Source organism: Phyllobates terribilis, unplaced genomic scaffold, assembly GCF_046119375.1.
Source record: "Phyllobates terribilis strain yellow unplaced genomic scaffold, ASM4611937v1 Scaffold_38__1_contigs__length_12584779, whole genome shotgun sequence".
Taxonomy (NCBI): domain Eukaryota; kingdom Metazoa; phylum Chordata; class Amphibia; order Anura; family Dendrobatidae; genus Phyllobates; species Phyllobates terribilis.
The window spans coordinates 1,415,416-1,433,879 of NW_027362798.1; the positions used below are offsets into that span (position 1 = coordinate 1,415,416).

At 43.5% G+C, this 18,464-nt stretch overlaps 8 non-coding genes across 8 annotated transcripts; all 8 read left to right on the forward strand.

Annotated features, from left to right (window-relative positions):
• The first annotated feature begins 3,323 nt into the window (after nucleotides 1-3,323).
• LOC141183336 (U2 spliceosomal RNA) lies at nucleotides 3,324-3,513 on the forward strand. The gene has a single exon (XR_012258319.1). It is a non-coding gene; the product is annotated as a U2 spliceosomal RNA (small nuclear RNA).
• A 1,115-nt stretch (nucleotides 3,514-4,628) lies between these two features.
• Nucleotides 4,629-4,819, forward strand: LOC141183639 (U2 spliceosomal RNA). Its single transcript, XR_012258472.1, has one exon. It is a non-coding gene; the product is annotated as a U2 spliceosomal RNA (small nuclear RNA).
• Nucleotides 4,820-5,934: 1,115 nt separating this feature from the next.
• Nucleotides 5,935-6,125, forward strand: LOC141183640 (U2 spliceosomal RNA). Its single transcript, XR_012258473.1, has one exon. It is a non-coding gene; the product is annotated as a U2 spliceosomal RNA (small nuclear RNA).
• A 1,115-nt stretch (nucleotides 6,126-7,240) lies between these two features.
• On the forward strand, nucleotides 7,241-7,431 carry LOC141183208 (U2 spliceosomal RNA). Its single transcript, XR_012258207.1, has one exon. It is a non-coding gene; the product is annotated as a U2 spliceosomal RNA (small nuclear RNA).
• Nucleotides 7,432-8,546: 1,115 nt separating this feature from the next.
• LOC141183641 (U2 spliceosomal RNA) lies at nucleotides 8,547-8,737 on the forward strand. Its single transcript, XR_012258474.1, has one exon. It is a non-coding gene; the product is annotated as a U2 spliceosomal RNA (small nuclear RNA).
• A 1,115-nt stretch (nucleotides 8,738-9,852) lies between these two features.
• On the forward strand, nucleotides 9,853-10,043 carry LOC141183643 (U2 spliceosomal RNA). Its single transcript, XR_012258476.1, has one exon. It is a non-coding gene; the product is annotated as a U2 spliceosomal RNA (small nuclear RNA).
• A 6,175-nt stretch (nucleotides 10,044-16,218) lies between these two features.
• LOC141183395 (U2 spliceosomal RNA) lies at nucleotides 16,219-16,408 on the forward strand. The gene has a single exon (XR_012258361.1). It is a non-coding gene; the product is annotated as a U2 spliceosomal RNA (small nuclear RNA).
• A 1,115-nt stretch (nucleotides 16,409-17,523) lies between these two features.
• Nucleotides 17,524-17,714, forward strand: LOC141183644 (U2 spliceosomal RNA). Its single transcript, XR_012258477.1, has one exon. It is a non-coding gene; the product is annotated as a U2 spliceosomal RNA (small nuclear RNA).
• Nucleotides 17,715-18,464: the final 750 nt, after the last annotated feature.

The following is an 18,464-nucleotide window of genomic DNA, read 5'->3' on the forward strand; positions in this document are numbered from 1 at the left end:
TTAAGTTTTGAAAATTATATGGTGGTGGAGCCAGGTCGTTGTATAATGGCAGTGGTTAAGGGGAGAGGGTGGAGGGTGAAAATTGTTAACGTGTATTGTCCAATTAACAAAGGGGATAGGTTAGCACTATTAGAGAAAATACGTTTATTTTTGCCTGGAAGGATTCCAATATTATTAGTTGGTGATTTCAATTGTGTTTCTGAAGGGGAAATTGATGTCACGGGTAAGGTCCTTAATCAAATTACATCTGATTTTTCTTTTTTAGATGCAGCGGAATTTTTGAGTAAGCCACCACCGGCCACATATAGAGCTGATAGGGGAGGAATAGTGTCCAGGATTGACCGCATGCTGTATACAAATAGAGGTTTGGTGTGTAAATTTTTTAAACAGCATGTTTTTTCTTTCACAGACCATGAATGTTTGTGGGGTATGTTTGAAGGTGATAAAAAAATGGTGCATGGTGTTGGGGTATGGAAGCTAAATGTTAGGTTGTTAGAGGATGTTAGGGTTATGAGAGACTTCGAAAGTAAGTATGAATGGTGGAGGTCTAGGAAAAATAATTTTGTGGATGTGACTGTATGGTGGGATTGGGTGAAAGTGGAAATTAAGAATTTTTTTAGGAGGTGGGGTTATAAAAAAGCAGCAATTGAAAGAGGCAGATTTAAAGATTTAAATATGAGGATTGAGTGGTTACATAAAATGAGTATGAAAGGAATTGATGTTAGTGATCAACTCAGAGGAGCGAGAGATGAGATGAAGCGTGTTTTGGAAAAGCGTGGGAAGGAAATTATTTTTAGGACGAGAGTTGAGCATTTGGATATGGATGAGAAGTGTACGAGGTACTTTTTTAAAAAAATGTGCAGTAAAAAAGATGAGTTGGATGAGGTTGTAAATGATAATGGTATGACTGTGGTTGGAAGGGAAGTGTTGGATGAGGTACATAGTTTCTATAGTAGTTTATTTGAGTCTAAATGGGTGGATGGGGGTTTGAAAGAGCATGTGTTAGGTATGTTGGAGAGTCAGCTTGAATCAGGGGAACGTGAGTGTTTGAGTGAGGATATTGTTTTTGATGAGGTTAAAAAGGCGGTGGATGGTGCGAAAAAGAATAAAACACCTGGGAAAGATGGGTTGCCTGTGGAGTTTTATGTAAAAGCATGGGATGTGATTGGTGTTGATTTTGTGGAGGTATGTCAATATATGTGGATGAATGGTGTACTTTGTAATTCCATGAAAGAAGGAGTAGTTGTTTTACTATATAAGAAGGGTGAGAAAAAGAATTTGCGTAATTGGAGGCCGATTACATTACTCAATGCAGATTATAAAGTCTTTAGCAAAATTCTGGCTAACCGTATGCGTGGGGTGATTGGAAGTGTGGTTGGTGATGATCAAGTGTGCGCGGTGCCAGGTAGGTGTATGACTGATAACCTCTTGTTGTTGAGGGACGTAATTGGAGATTGTATGTTTAGGAACGGGAAATGTATGGTTTTTTGTGTGGATTTTGAGAAAGCTTTTGATAGAGTGTCGCATGCGTTTATGTTTGAGGTGTTAGTTAGGATGGGTTTTCCTAGTGTTTTTGTGAATGCCATAAGGTGTTTGTATGATGGTGTGGTGAGTGAAGTGTTAGTGAATGGATGTTTGAGTGAGAAGGTGTGCATAAAATCAGGGGTCAGGCAGGGGTGTCCGTTGTCCCCTGTCCTGTTTATAAGTGTGATTGAGCCCCTGTTGTGCATGATTCGGAAAGAGAAAGTGATGAATGGTCTTCTGATCCCAGGGAGTGGTGGAAAGACTGTAAAGGTAATGGGGTATATGGACGATGTTGTTGTGGTGAGTGATAATATGGCTGCTATGAATCGAGCAAGGTTGCTTTTAGATTTCTTTTGTGGTGCATCTGGTTTTAGGGTGAATTGGGGGAAGTGTAGCTTTAAGTGTTTCGGGGATTCGAGTGTTAGGATGGATGGTGTGATATGTGAAGAAGGTGCTATTAAGGTTTTGGGGGTATGGTTTAACAAAGATCTGAAAGGGAATGAGAGTTGGGATGAATGCGGTAAGAGGATTGAACAGAAGTTAAATTTTTGGAGGTTACGGGACTTGACATTGTCAGGCAAAGTCCTTATTATTAAGTCAGTGATTCTTCCTATGTTACTTTTTGTGTCAGTGGTTTTTCCAGCCCCTTATAGGGGTTTTAGGCGGATTGAGAAGCTAATTTTTACGTTTTATTGGGGAAGTAAGATGGAGAAACTTAAAAGGGAATATTTGTGTAAGTTACGTGAACATGGGGGAATGGATTTCCCAAATTTTGAATTTTGTCTTGGTTTAAATTATATTAAAACGGTGGTTGTTCTGTTAGGTATGGATAACAAGACGGCTTTTATGATTAAATATATGGCTGGATGGATGTTGTTTGGGTTGAAATGGATGAGAAGGGATGCAAGAGTGCCTGTTTCGTTTAAATGTCCAGTGTGGTATGAGTTTGTTGAAAAATTTGTTGTCAAGCATGATTTGTTGGATGTTCCTATGGGTGATTTCAAAGTGATAAGGAATGTAAGGAGAAGGATGCGTGTTAGAGAGTTTGAATGTAACATTAGGGGCTTGAGATCGAGTGAAGCGTTGTGTGTATGGAGGAACCTGAGTATAAAAGGAATATCGAATAGGCAGCGTGATATCGTATGGATGAGTTTGCATGAGATTTTGCCTGTGAGAGAGGTACAGAAGAGGAGGGATCTGATTAGAACAGAGGTATGTCCGAGGGATGGATGTGGGGCGAGTGAAACTGTTATGCATTTGGTTTGGAATTGTGATTATGCTCAGAGTGTTTGGAAGGGAGTGGGTGGTTTATGCAAGGAACTAGCGGGCGTGAATTTTATAAATTGGAGAGTGGTAATGTTTGAGATGGGTGCAAGTAGCCGGGTGAAAGAGAGATTGTTGTGGTTGATAATGGCATGTGTAATAGAAAGTCTGTGGGACGTTAGGAATTTGTGTTTATTTAAAAGGAAAATAATCTCAGTTAATAATTGTGTTAGGATGGTTTTGTCAAGGTTATACATAGTTTATTTATGGGACAGCCGTGGCGGTGGTGGCTCTGATTCAGAAGGTTTTTGGAAAGTAAAAAAATGGAGGTCACTGGTAAAGTACCAGTAAGTCCTTGTTTAAGTGTTGTGATCTGTCTTTTTTTATGATAATGGTATGTTTTATAGTTTTTTGTCCATTCAAAAGGTATTACAACTGTTTCAGTATAAAGTTATAAATATGAAATAAAGAAAGTACCATTATGATGTAAGACTGGGCAACGTAGTATGAGTTTTTATACTATTGATTGTTGCTTGAAAAATTTTACTGAATGGTATAAAAAAAAAAAAAAAATCTGTTCTTATCAGTTTAATATCTGATACGTCCCCTATCTGGGGACCATATATTAAATGGATTTTTAGAACAGGGAGATGGAAAAAGAGCTTGCTCTGTCCACTCCACGCATTGACCTGGTATTGCAGTATCTCCAGGACCGGTGCACCCCTTCTTTAATGCAGTTTCTAAAATCAGAAAGAATTGAATTCAATGTTTTTTGTTCATTTTGCTTCTTTGTCGGATTTTGGGATGGACTCCTTGGCTTTGCTTTTCTTCTCCTCATTGGATTTTTCATGTTCAAAGTTGCAGAAGCCAGATTACAAGCCCATTTTGGTTCAACTTCAGCAACTGTGCATTGCATTGCCATGTAATGTGATGCAATGCTATCTTTCTAGCTCTCCCTTTTTACTTCCTTTTGGATAAACAGACATATTAGGCAAGCATTTTGGAGCTTTCACCTAAATAACTACAGGTGGTGAGATAAGCTGCACAATATAATTGACCTTTCAGTATATTGTTGCACACACACCATCTATTTAGCAAATGCCCTTGTTATCAACAGCAGCCTTTTAAACTCACCTGAGCTAACAGGTATGTGCGCTGGTTACTCTGCTGCGCTTAAAATTTCTTTTTTGGTTTGCTACAATGCCTTTTCTGAAACGTTGTCTCCCTCTGCTGGAACACTGACTTCTTTCATTTAATGCCTGCAGACTATAAAAGAGAACCCAACCCAAAAAGTTTGGTTGATTAGTCTGTGGCATTCTGTTAAACTGTTGCTTATGGCGGTCTCTGTGAGCTTCTCAGCGACATTCAGCCAGCCAGGTATCCTGCCTGCAGTAGATGGAATGTGGCAATGGAACGCTGGCTGCGCGTGTCATAATAGGCTCTGAGCCTTTATATACCTGTGCACAGCAGCAGCCACCTTCAGTCTGCTGCTGGACAGCCAGCAGCAGCAGCAGCAGGAGAGGTATGTAATCAGGAGCCCTCCTGCTAAGGGTAGACAGCTGCTCGTTCCACCCCACCCCCCGCCTTAATTGGTTCTCCTCCCTTCCAACGGTGTTGAGGCGGGTGGGAACAGCAGGGGGTGAAGGTGCTGTGTTTAAAGAGGTGGAGTTATGCAGATCTAAAACGCGTGGATTGCAGCAGCAGCAAGCCGAAAAGTGCAGGCATGTAAGGGATCTAGAGGTTGACAACATGTCTTCTTAACGGGAGTCCAGGAGCTCATCTCCACAAATGGACTTTTCAGGATCCTTGGGTGGCTCCGTAGTTTGAAACCAATTCTGGTTATCGCTTCTCGGCCTTTTGGCTAAGATCAAGTGTAGTATCTGTTCTTATCAGTTTAATATCTGATACGTCCCCTATCTGGGGACCATATATTAAATGGATTTTTAGAACAGGGAGATGGAAAAAGAGCTTGCTCTGTCCACTCCACGCATTGACCTGGTATTGCAGTATCTCCAGGACCGGTGCACCCCTTCTTTAATGCAGTTTCTAAAATCAGAAAGAATTGAATTCAATGTTTTTTGTTCATTTTGCTTCTTTGTCGGATTTTGGGATGGACTCTTTGGCTTTGCTTTTCTTCTCCTCATTGGATTTTTCATGTTCAAAGTTGCAGAAGCCAGATTACAAGCTCATTTTGGTTCAACTTCAGCAACTGTGCATTGCATTGCCATGTAATGTGATGCAATGCTATCTTTCTAGCTCTCCCTTTTTACTTCCTTTTGGATAAACAGACATATTAGGCAAGCATTTTGGAGCTTTCACCTAAATAACTACAGGTGGTGAGATAAGCTGCACAATATAATTGACCTTTCAGTATATTGTTGCACACACACCATCTATTTAGCAAATGCCCTTGTTATCAACAGCAGCCTTTTAAACTCACCTGAGCTAACAGGTATGTGCGCTGGTTACTCTGCTGCGCTTAAAATTTCTTTTTTGGTTTGCTACAATGCCTTTTCTGAAACGTTGTCTCCCTCTGCTGGAACACTGACTTCTTTCATTTAATGCCTGCAGACTATAAAAGAGAACCCAACCCAAAAAGTTTGGTTGATTAGTCTGTGGCATTCTGTTAAACTGTTGCTTATGGCGGTCTCTGTGAGCTTCTCAGCGACATTCAGCCAGCCAGGTATCCTGCCTGCAGTAGATGGAATGTGGCAATGGAACGCTGGCTGCGCGTGTCATAATAGGCTCTGAGCCTTTATATACCTGTGCACAGCAGCAGCCACCTTCAGTCTGCTGCTGGACAGCCAGCAGCAGCAGCAGCAGGAGAGGTATGTAATCAGGAGCCCTCCTGCTAAGGGTAGACAGCTGATCGTTCCACCCCACCCCCCGCCTTAATTGGTTCTCCTCCCTTCCAACGGTGTTGAGGCGGGTGGGAACAGCAGGGGGTGAAGGTGCTGTGTTTAAAGAGGTGGAGTTATGCAGATCTAAAACGCGTGGATTGCAGCAGCAGCAAGCCGAAAAGTGCAGGCATGTAAGGGATCTAGAGGTTGACAACATGTCTTCTTAACGGGAGTCCAGGAGCTCATCTCCACAAATGGACTTTTCAGGATCCTTGGGTGGCTCCGTAGTTTGAAACCAATTCTGGTTATCGCTTCTCGGCCTTTTGGCTAAGATCAAGTGTAGTATCTGTTCTTATCAGTTTAATATCTGATACGTCCCCTATCTGGGGACCATATATTAAATGGATTTTTAGAACAGGGAGATGGAAAAAGAGCTTGCTCTGTCCACTCCACGCATTGACCTGGTATTGCAGTATCTCCAGGACCGGTGCACCCCTTCTTTAATGCAGTTTCTAAAATCAGAAAGAATTGAATTCAATGTTTTTTGTTCATTTTGCTTGTTTGTCGGATTTTGGGATGGACTTTTTAGCTTTGCTTTTCTTCTCCTCATTGGATTTTTCATGTTCAAAGTTGCAGAAGCCAGATTACAAGCTCATTTTGGTTCAACTTCAGCAACTGTGCATTGCATTGCCATGTAATGTGATGCAATGCTATCTTTCTAGCTCTCCCTTTTTACTTCCTTTTGGATAAACAGACATATTAGGCAAGCATTTTGGAGCTTTCACCTAAATAACTACAGGTGGTGAGATAAGCTGCACAATATAATTGACCTTTCAGTATATTGTTGCACACACACCATCTATTTAGCAAATGCCCTTGTTATCAACAGCAGCCTTTTAAACTCACCTGAGCTAACAGGTATGTGCGCTGGTTACTCTGCTGCGCTTAAAATTTCTTTTTTGGTTTGCTACAATGCCTTTTCTGAAACGTTGTCTCCCTCTGCTGGAACACTGACTTCTTTCATTTAATGCCTGCAGACTATAAAAGAGAACCCAACCCAAAAAGTTTGGTTGATTAGTCTGTGGCATTCTGTTAAACTGTTGCTTATGGCGGTCTCTGTGAGCTTCTCAGCGACATTCAGCCAGCCAGGTATCCTGCCTGCAGTAGATGGAATGTGGCAATGGAACGCTGGCTGCGCTTGTCATAATAGGCTCTGAGCCTTTATATACCTGTGCGCAGCAGCAGCCACCTTCAGTCTGCTGCTGGACAGCCAGCAGCAGCAGCAGCAGGAGAGGTATGTAATCAGGAGCCCTCCTGCTAAGGGTAGACAGCTGCTCGTTCCACCCCACCCCCCGCCTTAATTGGTTCTCCTCCCTTCCAACAGTGTTGAGGCGGGTGGGAACAGCAGGGGGTGAAGGTGCGGTGTTTAAAGAGGTGGAGTTATGCAGATCTAAAACGCGTGGATTGCAGCAGCAGCAAGCCGAAAAGTGCAGGCATGTAAGGGATCTAGAGGTTGACAACATGTCTTCTTAACGGGAGTCCAGGAGCTCATCTCCACAAATGGACTTTTCAGGATCCTTGGGTGGCTCCGTAGTTTGAAACCAATTCTGGTTATCGCTTCTCGGCCTTTTGGCTAAGATCAAGTGTAGTATCTGTTCTTATCAGTTTAATATCTGATACGTCCCCTATCTGGGGACCATATATTAAATGGATTTTTAGAACAGGGAGATGGAAAAAGAGCTTGCTCTGTCCACTCCACGCATTGACGTGGTATTGCAGTATCTCCAGGACCGGTGCACCCCTTCTTTAATGCAGTTTCTAAAATCAGAAAGAATTGAATTCAATGTTTTTTGTTCATTTTGCTTGTTTGTCGGATTTTGGGATGGACTCTTTGGCTTTGCTTTTCTTCTCCTCATTGGATTTTTCATGTTCAAAGTTGCAGAAGCCAGATTACAAGCTCATTTTGGTTCAACTTCAGCAACTGTGCATTGCATTGCCATGTAATGTGATGCAATGCTATCTTTCTAGCTCTCCCTTTTTACTTCCTTTTGGATAAACAGACATATTAGGCAAGCATTTTGGAGCTTTCACCTAAATAACTACAGGTGGTGAGATAAGCTGCACAATATAATTGACCTTTCAGTATATTGTTGCACACACACCATCTATTTAGCAAATGCCCTTGTTATCAACAGCAGCCTTTTAAACTCACCTGAGCTAACAGGTATGTGCGCTGGTTACTCTGCTGCGCTTAAAATTTCTTTTTTGGTTTGCTACAATGCCTTTTCTGAAACGTTGTCTCCTTCTGCTGGAACACTGACTTCTTTCATTTAATGCCTGCAGACTATAAAAGAGAACCCAACCCAAAAAGTTTGGTTGATTAGTCTGTGGCATTCTGTTAAACTGTTGCTTATGGCGGTCTCTGTGAGCTTCTCAGCGACATTCAGCCAGCCAGGTATCCTGCCTGCAGTAGATGGAATGTGGCAATGGAACGCTGGCTGCGCGTGTCATAATAGGCTCTGAGCCTTTATATACCTGTGCACAGCAGCAGCCACCTTCAGTCTGCTGCTGGACAGCCAGCAGCAGCAGCAGCAGGAGAGGTATGTAATCAGGAGCCCTCCTGCTAAGGGTAGACAGCTGCTCGTTCCACCCCACTCCCCGCCTTAATTGGTTCTCCTCCCTTCCAACGGTGTTGAGGCGGGTGGGAACAGCAGGGGGTGAAGGTGCTGTGTTTAAAGAGGTGGAGTTATGCAGATCTAAAACGCGTGGATTGCAGCAGCAGCAAGCCGAAAAGTGCAGGCATGTAAGGGATCTAGAGGTTGACAACATGTCTTCTTAACGGGAGTCCAGGAGCTCATCTCCACAAATGGACTTTTCAGGATCCTTGGGTGGCTCCGTAGTTTGAAACCAATTCTGGTTATCGCTTCTCGGCCTTTTGGCTAAGATCAAGTGTAGTATCTGTTCTTATCAGTTTAATATCTGATACGTCCCCTATCTGGGGACCATATATTAAATGGATTTTTAGAACAGGGAGATGGAAAAAGAGCTTGCTCTGTCCACTCCACGCATTGACCTGGTATTGCAGTATCTCCAGGACCGGTGCACCCCTTCTTTAATGCAGTTTCTAAAATCAGAAAGAATTGAATTCAATGTTTTTTGTTCATTTTGCTTGTTTGTCGGATTTTGGGATGGACTCTTTGGCTTTGCTTTTCTTCTCCTCATTGGATTTTTCATGTTCAAAGTTGCAGAAGCCAGATTACAAGCTCATTTTGGTTCAACTTCAGCAACTGTGCATTGCATTGCCATGTAATGTGATGCAATGCTATCTTTCTAGCTCTCCCTTTTTACTTCCTTTTGGATAAACAGACATATTAGGCAAGCATTTTGGAGCTTTCACCTAAATAACTACAGGTGGTGAGATAAGCTGCACAACATAATTGACCTTTCAGTATATTGTTGCACACACACCATCTATTTAGCAAATGCCCTTGTTATCAACAGCAGCCTTTTAAACTCACCTGAGCTAACAGGTATGTGCGCTGGTTACTCTGCTGCGCTTAAAATTTCTTTTTTGGTTTGCTACAATGCCTTTTCTGAAACGTTGTCTCCTTCTGCTGGAACACTGACTTCTTTCATTTAATGCCTGCAGACTATAAAAGAGAACCCAACCCAAAAAGTTTGGTTGATTAGTCTGTGGCATTCTGTTAAACTGTTGCTTATGGCGGTCTCTGTGAGCTTCTCAGCGACATTCAGCCAGCCAGGTATCCTGCCTGCAGTAGATGGAATGTGGCAATGGAACGCTGGCTGCACGTGTCATAATAGGCTCTGAGCCTTTATATACCTGTGCACAGCAGCAGCCACCTTCAGTCTGCTGCTGGACAGCCAGCAGCAGCAGCAGCAGGAGAGGTATGTAATCAGGAGCCCTCCTGCTAAGGGTAGACAGCTGCTCGTTCCACCCCACCCCCCGCCTTAATTGGTTCTCCTCCCTTCCAACGGTGTTGAGGCGGGTGGGAACAGCAGGGGGTGAAGGTGCTGTGTTTAAAGAGGTGGAGTTATGCAGATCTAAAACGCGTGGATTGCAGCAGCAGCAAGCCGAAAAGTGCAGGCATGTAAGGGATCTAGAGGTTGACAACATGTCTTCTTAACGGGAGTCCAGGAGCTCATCTCCACAAATGGACTTTTCAGGATCCTTGGGTGGCTCCGTAGTTTGAAACCAATTCTGGTTATCGCTTCTCGGCCTTTTGGCTAAGATCAAGTGTAGTATCTGTTCTTATCAGTTTAATATCTGATACGTCCCCTATCTGGGGACCATATATTAAATGGATTTTTAGAACAGGGAGATGGAAAAAGAGCTTGCTCTGTCCACTCCACGCATTGACCTGGTATTGCAGTATCTCCAGGACCGGTGCACCCCTTCTTTAATGCAGTTTCTAAAATCAGAAAGAATTGAATTCAATGTTTTTTGTTCATTTTGCTTGTTTGTCGGATTTTGGGATGGACTCTTTGGCTTTGCTTTTCTTCTCCTCATTGGATTTTTCATGTTCAAAGTTGCAGAAGCCAGATTACAAGCTCATTTTGGTTCAACTTCAGCAACTGTGCATTGCATTGCCATGTAATGTGATGCAATGCTATCTTTCTAGCTCTCCCTTTTTACTTCCTTTTGGATAAACAGACATATTAGGCAAGCATTTTGGAGCTTTCACCTAAATAACTACAGGTGGTGAGATAAGCTGCACAATATAATTGACCTTTCAGTATATTGTTGCACACACACCATCTATTTAGCAAATGCCCTTGTTATCAACAGCAGCCTTTTAAACTCACCTGAGCTAACAGGTATGTGCGCTGGTTACTCTGCTGCGCTTAAAATTTCTTTTTTGGTTTGCTACAATGCCTTTTCTGAAACGTTGTCTCCTTCTGCTGGAACACTGACTTCTTTCATTTAATGCCTGCAGACTATAAAAGAGAACCCAACCCAAAAAGTTTGGTTGATTAGTCTGTGGCATTCTGTTAAACTGTTGCTTATGGCGGTCTCTGTGAGCTTCTCAGCGACATTCAGCCAGCCAGGTATCCTGCCTGCAGTAGATGGAATGTGGCAATGGAACGCTGGCTGCGCGTGTCATAATAGGCTCTGAGCCTTTATATACCTGTGCACAGCAGCAGCCATCTTCAGTCTGCTGCTGGACAGCCAGCAGCAGCAGCAGCAGGAGAGGTATGTAATCAGGAGCCCTCCTGCTAAGGGTAGACAGCTGCTCGTTCCACCCCACCCCCCGCCTTAATTGGTTCTCCTCCCTTCCAACGGTGTTGAGGCGGGTGGGAACAGCAGGGGGTGAAGGTGCTGTGTTTAAAGAGGTGGAGTTATGCAGATCTAAAACGCGTGGATTGCAGCAGCAGCAAGCCGAAAAGTGCAGGCATGTAAGGGATCTAGAGGTTGACAACATGTCTTCTTAACGGGAGTCCAGGAGCTCATCTCCACAAATGGACTTTTCAGGATCCTTGGGTGGCTCCGTAGTTTGAAACCAATTCTGGTTATCGCTTCTCGGCCTTTTGGCACGATCTATCAGGTTTACCTGTGTGGTCTTGCCTGTGAGGTGCTCTTGGTACCCTTTCTCTCGGCCTGGGGGGATCGTTCCTCTTCGGAGGGACTTAACCCCCCTGCTGCTATTGGGAGGAAGGATTAGTCCGGGAGCAACGGGAAGGGATCCCATGAAGGCTTGCGCCTTTCAGAGAGAAGAGTCGGTACGTTCCTGAGTGAAGGATGCCGGCAACGCTCACATATTCATCGGGTGATGCCCGGATGCGGAACACCGTGAGGATTGAAGTTGGAGCAGCATCGAGGATGGAGAAGAATTTGGACTACATCTGCCATAGGATTCTTCTTGGAGTTCTGGAGTTTCGGCGGGAAGACATATTCTGCTTCCAGGACAACGAGTACAAGGGGACATACACCATCACCTTCAAGAGCCAGGGATGCTGTCAGCAACTCGTACAAAAGGTAAACGAGAAAAACTACTTAGATGAGTTGGATGGACTAACCTTTTGTCTCTTGTATGCTTATGACGAGATCCCCATCGTGGTGCATTTCCCGAACCCCTTTGTGGAAGCTGCAGACATCTCGACCTACCTTACCCGCTATTGTGATGATCTGAGATACCTGGGTACTGTGAAGAACGCGGTAGGCTTCTGGTGCGGCAAGAGAAGGTATATGGCCCGTCTAAAGAGGGACCTTAGTGGAGTGGGAGGAATGCTACACCCTCCCTCAACCTTCGTAATCGGTAAGAGCAGAGGCTACTTATTTTATCCTGGAATGCCAGTATGTTGCAGGAACTGTGGACAAATGGGTCATACCCAAACGTCCTGCACGGGCAGGAAAGTAGACCGCTGCAATAATTGCAGCTGTTACGGACATTTAATGAAGGACTGTCCCGCTGGGAGGAAATGTAATCTCTGCGGTGAGGCGGGGCACATGTTCCGAGGATGCCCCAACAGGACCAGGACCAGGACCTACGCAGAAGCTGCATCTTCTGAAGCTGAGCCGATGCGCCCACCGGTCTTCACTGGCAGGCCGGCGTCGGAGGGCGGTTCGAAGGGCGAGAAGGCTGGGATGGAGCAGGGAGCCGGAGGCCCCTCTGGGGCGGCACCTGCATCGAAGTCCCTTAACGATGGGCGGACCTCGCATGGACCGGAGCGGGGGGGTCCTCCTTCTGGGAGGGTATCCTCCGTATCGATGGTTCCCGATACCGATCCTGTTGGGCTGGAGGGTGGTGCCCCTGTGCGGTTGGCTACAGGGGACCACGCAGCGATGGCCTCAGGATCTTCCAGGGCGATTAGCCAGCCAGATGAGGGGGCTTTGCTTCTAGGTGGAGAACATCAGGAAATCTGTGTTGCTGATCTTGTCCTGATGGACCAGTCTCCCCCCCTGGAGGAGGTGGAGGAAGAGGAGGACTGCACCAGTGACCTAGTGGAGTCTGCCCCGAAAAAGAGACGGAATGTCGAATCCCCAGCGTCTCCTGGAATGTGGCTGGGAACCGTGACCTACGAGGGGGCAACCGCCGGCTCACAGAATATCGAGTCGTTTGGGTCTTCTAGCCCGGATGTCCTGGAGCAATTTGATATACAGGGCTTTGAGTCAGGTGTCCTCATGGAAGATCCACCACCCTGACCTATGAATGCCCACAATAAGACTTGTCTCACTGAATGTGAGGTCATTAAAGAGCCCAGTTCGTAGGGCTGCTCTATTCAAGTATTTAGAAACCACTGACTTTGACATATGTTTATTACAGGAATGCGGGATACAACATGCACTAAATTATAATGATATCAAGACAGATTGGAGACTGGGGCCCTCCATCTGGTCTGGCTCCAATGACAACAAGTCAGCGGGGGTGGGCTTCCTCTGTCGTGGGAGAAATATTACTATAAATGCTGTCACAGAAATAGTACCAGGCAGAGTGGTTTTAGTGCATTTTAAATTTAATGGTTTTACCCTACGTGTAATGAATATTTATGCTCCCCCTGATAAGCAAGAGAGAATTAATTTATTTGGGATATTGCCATTGTACTGTACTGGGTCATCTCCCCTGGTCGTAGGGGGTGATTTTAATTGTCTTTGTGCTAGTGAACAACGAGCAGGGGGTGACCCTTTACGCAAATTGGATAAGTCATGTCATCTATTGAAAGATTTTATAACTGATTTTAAATTATGCGATGCGTGGAGGTCACTCCTGCCGACGGACCCTGGTTATACGTGGTCCGGAAGAGGGGTGTCCTCCAGGATCGATTTTATTTTCCTATCAGATGATTTTAACCCTGTAAAATGTGTTTTAACATCAAATATATTTTCTGACCATAAGGGCTTGGAGGTGCATCTAGAATACCGGGATGAACAGAGGGTCAACAGGGGCCTCTGGCGTCTAAGTACTTACCTGCTGGAGGACCCTCTGATTCGACAAGACTTTGGTAAAGCCTATCAAGCCTGGCGGCGACAAAAACCTTCTGATGCCCCTATGGTAACCTGGTGGGAAAATTTGAAAAAAAAAGTCAGAATGTTTTTTATAAAAGCAGGGAGACGTAAAGCTAGAGAGAAAAAAAGATGTTTTAGTGATCTTAACACCAAACTGCAAACACTTTTTAAATTCAAAGAGCTAGGGGTGGAGGTGGGAGATGATATTGCTAGCCTAAAAACTGAAATTCAGAACTGCATAGACACAAAGGGGAAAGAGATTATTTTTAACTCTAGAGTGCAGCACTTGGAGGAGGGGGAGAAGTGCTCTCGCTTCTTCTTCAAAAAAGTCATGGATAAAAGAGAAGTGATCACAAATCTAGAGGGTGAAACATCTATGCAGGGAATGTTGAATGCTACTTTTAACTTTTATAAGCATCTTTTTAGTAAAAAGTGTATAGATGAGTCCTTTTTATCTGATGCTCTTAATGATCTCGATTTTAAGTTAAATTTTACAGACCAGGAGTTTTTAGAACGCGATATTGTTTTAGAGGAATTATTTTATGTTTTTAAAAGTTTCTCTAAGGGTAAAGCACCTGGGTGTGACGGACTACCTGTAGAATTTTACCTTACTTTTTGGGACATTTTAAAAGAGGACCTTTTTATGCTTTTTAAAGAAGTTTTTATTTGTGAACAGTTGCCATTTTCGTGGAGGAGAGGAGTGGTGTCTTTGATATATAAAAAAGGTGACCGCAGTACTCTAGCGAATTGGAGACCCATAACTCTCCTAAATGTTGATTACAAGGTACTTGCTAAGGTGGTTGCAGACCGGCTCAGGAGTGTCATTGCCAAACTAATCCAGCCTGAGCAGGTTTGTAGTGTACCAGGCAGAAGTATTTCAGAGGTTTTAAACGTATTAAGGGATGTAATTTGGTATTCCAGAGACCGGGGTCAAAATGTAGCTCTTTTAGCCCTAGATTTTGAAAAAGCTTTCGATAGAGTCTCTCATAGATTTCTTTTTAGAGTTTTAAAAAGAATGGGTATCCCTAATATGCTTTTAAATTGTATTAAGATTTTATATAAAAATTGTTTTAGTCAAATTTCTCTTAATGGCTTTTTAACAGATGGAGTTCCCCTTGAGTCCGGAGTGAAGCAGGGATGCCCCTTGTCGCCCATCCTGTTCATCTGCGCCATGGAGCCCCTGCTGAGCGCAATAAGGAAAGACAAAGTGATTAGAGGGGTTCCTGTTCCAGGCGGAGGTGGCAGTGATGTGAGAGTCTTTGGCTACATGGATGACGTGACAGTTGTGTGCGTGGACCCTGCTTCCCTCCGGAGGGTGGTGTTGCGCATTGAATTTTTTTCCCAGGCATCCGGGTTTAAACTTAATTTAAATAAATCTGAATGTCTGACTTTGGGATCCTGGGACACCGCCCAACTCCCGCAGCTCACTATAAAACGAGACAATGTAAAAATTCTTGGAGTTGTTTTTAACGAGGAGAATGTGGGAACTCAAAGCTGGGAGAATGTCATAGAAAAAATGTCAAAGAAAATATCATTTTGGGGTTTGAGGTCCCTAACAATGGAGGGGAAAATTTTAATTATACAATCAGTGTTGTTACCCCTCATACTGTATATAACTATGGTGTACCCCCCCTCTGATGTTTTAATTAAAAAAATGACTAGGATGATCTTTATGTTTTTATGGAACTCCAAAATGGAAAAATTAAGGCGAGAAATAATGAGGAAGAATAAAATGAACGGCGGAAGGGATGTCCCCGATTTACATATTTATTTGTATTTAAATTATTTCTGCTTTTGTTTCAAACATTTTAATGGTAATAGTGCGCTAAGTTATTTTTTAAAATATACTTGTGGGATGATTTTTAAAAGATGGTTTAAGTTGTCGTTGAATTCCCCTGTTTTACTATGCCCCCCCAAACACCAAGCAATCTTAGAAAAGACTGTTCGATTTTATAGCCTTGGTGATTTTAATATGGACATTTTTAAAGACCGCAAGAAGCTTTTATCTTTTCTGAGGAGGAATGAAGATGTGACCCCCATAGTAAATTTCTCAGAAGAGAGATCGAAGCAAGTTTGGAAGAATGTCTTCGGGAAATTCTTAGCAAATGGACATAAGGACATCGCATGGATGGTGGTCCACCAGTGCCTCCCCACCAGAGAATTTCAACACAGGAGAGGCCTGGTGGCCAGAGCCAAATGCCCCAGAGACTCATGTGTTAATGACGAAACCACCTTGCACCTTATGTGGAATTGCCCATTTGCACAGGAACTTTGGCACAAAGTTGGGATTCTTTTAAAATGGACTTGCGGTTTAAGAGATTTTAACCATGAATATGTTTTATATGGCCTTTTTAAATGTCCGACCCCTCAACAGTATTGTATATGTTGGTGTATGATTAACTGTTTTAAAGACGCCCTTTGGAAGGCACGCAATATTTTACTTTTTAAACGTGATGCTATTTCTGTGAAGGATTGTCTTAAAATTGCTTTTAGCCAGATGTATATTTATTACTTGAGGGATGTCAAATGTATTGGGAGGAGGGATGCTAATCGTATATGGGGTTTTTATGGGTGGAATTCTGTGTTTTAATAATGTACTGTTTGTGTTGTTGTTTTTGATTGTAAACCATCTTTTACGCACTTAATAAATTATGTTGAAACCTGATCTGTTCTTATCAGTTTAATATCTGATACGTCCCCTATCTGGGGACCATATATTAAATGGATTTTTAGAACAGGGAGATGGAAAAAGAGCTTGCTCTGTCCACTCCACGCATTGACCTGGTATTGCAGTATCCCCAGGACCGGTGCACCCCTTCTTTAATGCAGTTTCTAAAATCAGAAAGAATTGAATTCAATGTTTTTTGTTCATTTTGCTTGTTTGTCGGATTTTGGGATGGACTCTTTGGCTTTGCTTTTCTTCTCCTCATTGGATTTTTCATGTTCAAAGTTGCAGAAGCCAGATTACAAGCTCATTTTGGTTCAACTTCAGCAACTGTGCATTGCATTGCCATGTAATGTGATGCAATGCTATCTTTCTAGCTCTCCCTTTTTACTTCCTTTTGGATAAACAGACATATTAGGCAAGCATTTTGGAGCTTTCACCTAAATAACTACAGGTGGTGAGATAAGCTGCACAATATAATTGACCTTTCAGTATATTGTTGCACACACACCATCTATTTAGCAAATGCCCTTGTTATCAACAGCAGCCTTTTAAACTCACCTGAGCTAACAGGTATGTGCGCTGGTTACTCTGCTGCGCTTAAAATTTCTTTTTTGGTTTGCTACAATGCCTTTTCTGAAACGTTGTCTCCTTCTGCTGGAACACTGACTTCTTTCATTTAATGCCTGCAGACTATAAAAGAGAACCCAACCCAAAAAGTTTGGTTGATTAGTCTGTGGCATTCTGTTAAACTGTTGCTTATGGCGGTCTCTGTGAGCTTCTCAGCGACATTCAGCCAGCCAGGTATCCTGCCTGCAGTAGATGGAATGTGGCAATGGAACGCTGGCTGCGCGTGTCATAATAGGCTCTGAGCCTTTATATACCTGTGCACAGCAGCAGCCACCTTCAGTCTGCTGCTGGACAGCCAGCAGCAGCAGCAGCAGGAGAGGTATGTAATCAGGAGCCCTCCTGCTAAGGGTAGACAGCTGCTCGTTCCACCCCACCCCCCGCCTTAATTGGTTCTCCTCCCTTCCAACGGTGTTGAGGCGGGTGGGAACAGCAGGGGGTGAAGGTGCTGTGTTTAAAGAGGTGGAGTTATGCAGATCTAAAACGCGTGGATTGCAGCAGCAGCAAGCCGAAAAGTGCAGGCATGTAAGGGATCTAGAGGTTGACAACATGTCTTCTTAACGGGAGTCCAGGAGCTCATCTCCACAAATGGACTTTTCAGGATCCTTGGGTGGCTCCGTAGTTTGAAACCAATTCTGGTTATCGCTTCTCGGCCTTTTGGCTAAGATCAAGTGTAGTATCTGTTCTTATCAGTTTAATATCTGATACGTCCCCTATCTGGGGACCATATATTAAATGGATTTTTAGAACAGGGAGATGGAAAAAGAGCTTGCTCTGTCCACTCCACGCATTGACCTGGTATTGCAGTATCTCCAGGACCGGTGCACCCCTTCTTTAATGCAGTTTCTAAAATCAGAAAGAATTGAATTCAATGTTTTTTGTTCATTTTGCTTGTTTGTCGGATTTTGGGATGGACTCTTTGGCTTTGCTTTTCTTCTCCTCATTGGATTTTTCATGTTCAAAGTTGCAGAAGCCAGATTACAAGCTCATTTTGGTTCAACTTCAGCAACTGTGCATTGCATTGCCATGTAATGTGATGCAATGCTATCTTTCTAGCTCTCCCTTTTTACTTCCTTTTGGATAAACAGACATATTAGGCAAGCATTTTGGAGCTTTCACCTAAATAACTACAGGTGGTGAGATAAGCTGCACAATATAATTGACCTTTCAGTATATTGTTGCACACACACCATCTATTTAGCAAATGCCCTTGTTATCAACAGCAGCCTTTTAAACTCACCTGAGCTAACAGGTATGTGCGCTGGTTACTCTGCTGCGCTTAAAATTTCTTTTTTGGTTTGCTACAATGCCTTTTCTGAAACGTTGTCTCCTTCTGCTGGAACACTGACTTCTTTCATTTAATGCCTGCAGACTATAAAAGAGAACCCAACCCAAAAAGTTTGGTTGATTAGTCTGTGGCATTCTGTTAAACTGTTGCTTATGGCGGTCTCTGTGAGCTTCTCAGCGACATTCAGCCAGCCAGGTATCCTGCCTGCAGTAGATGGAATGTGGCAATGGAACGCTGGCTGCGCGTGTCATAATAGGCTCTGAGCCTTTATATACCTGTGCACAGCAGCAGCCA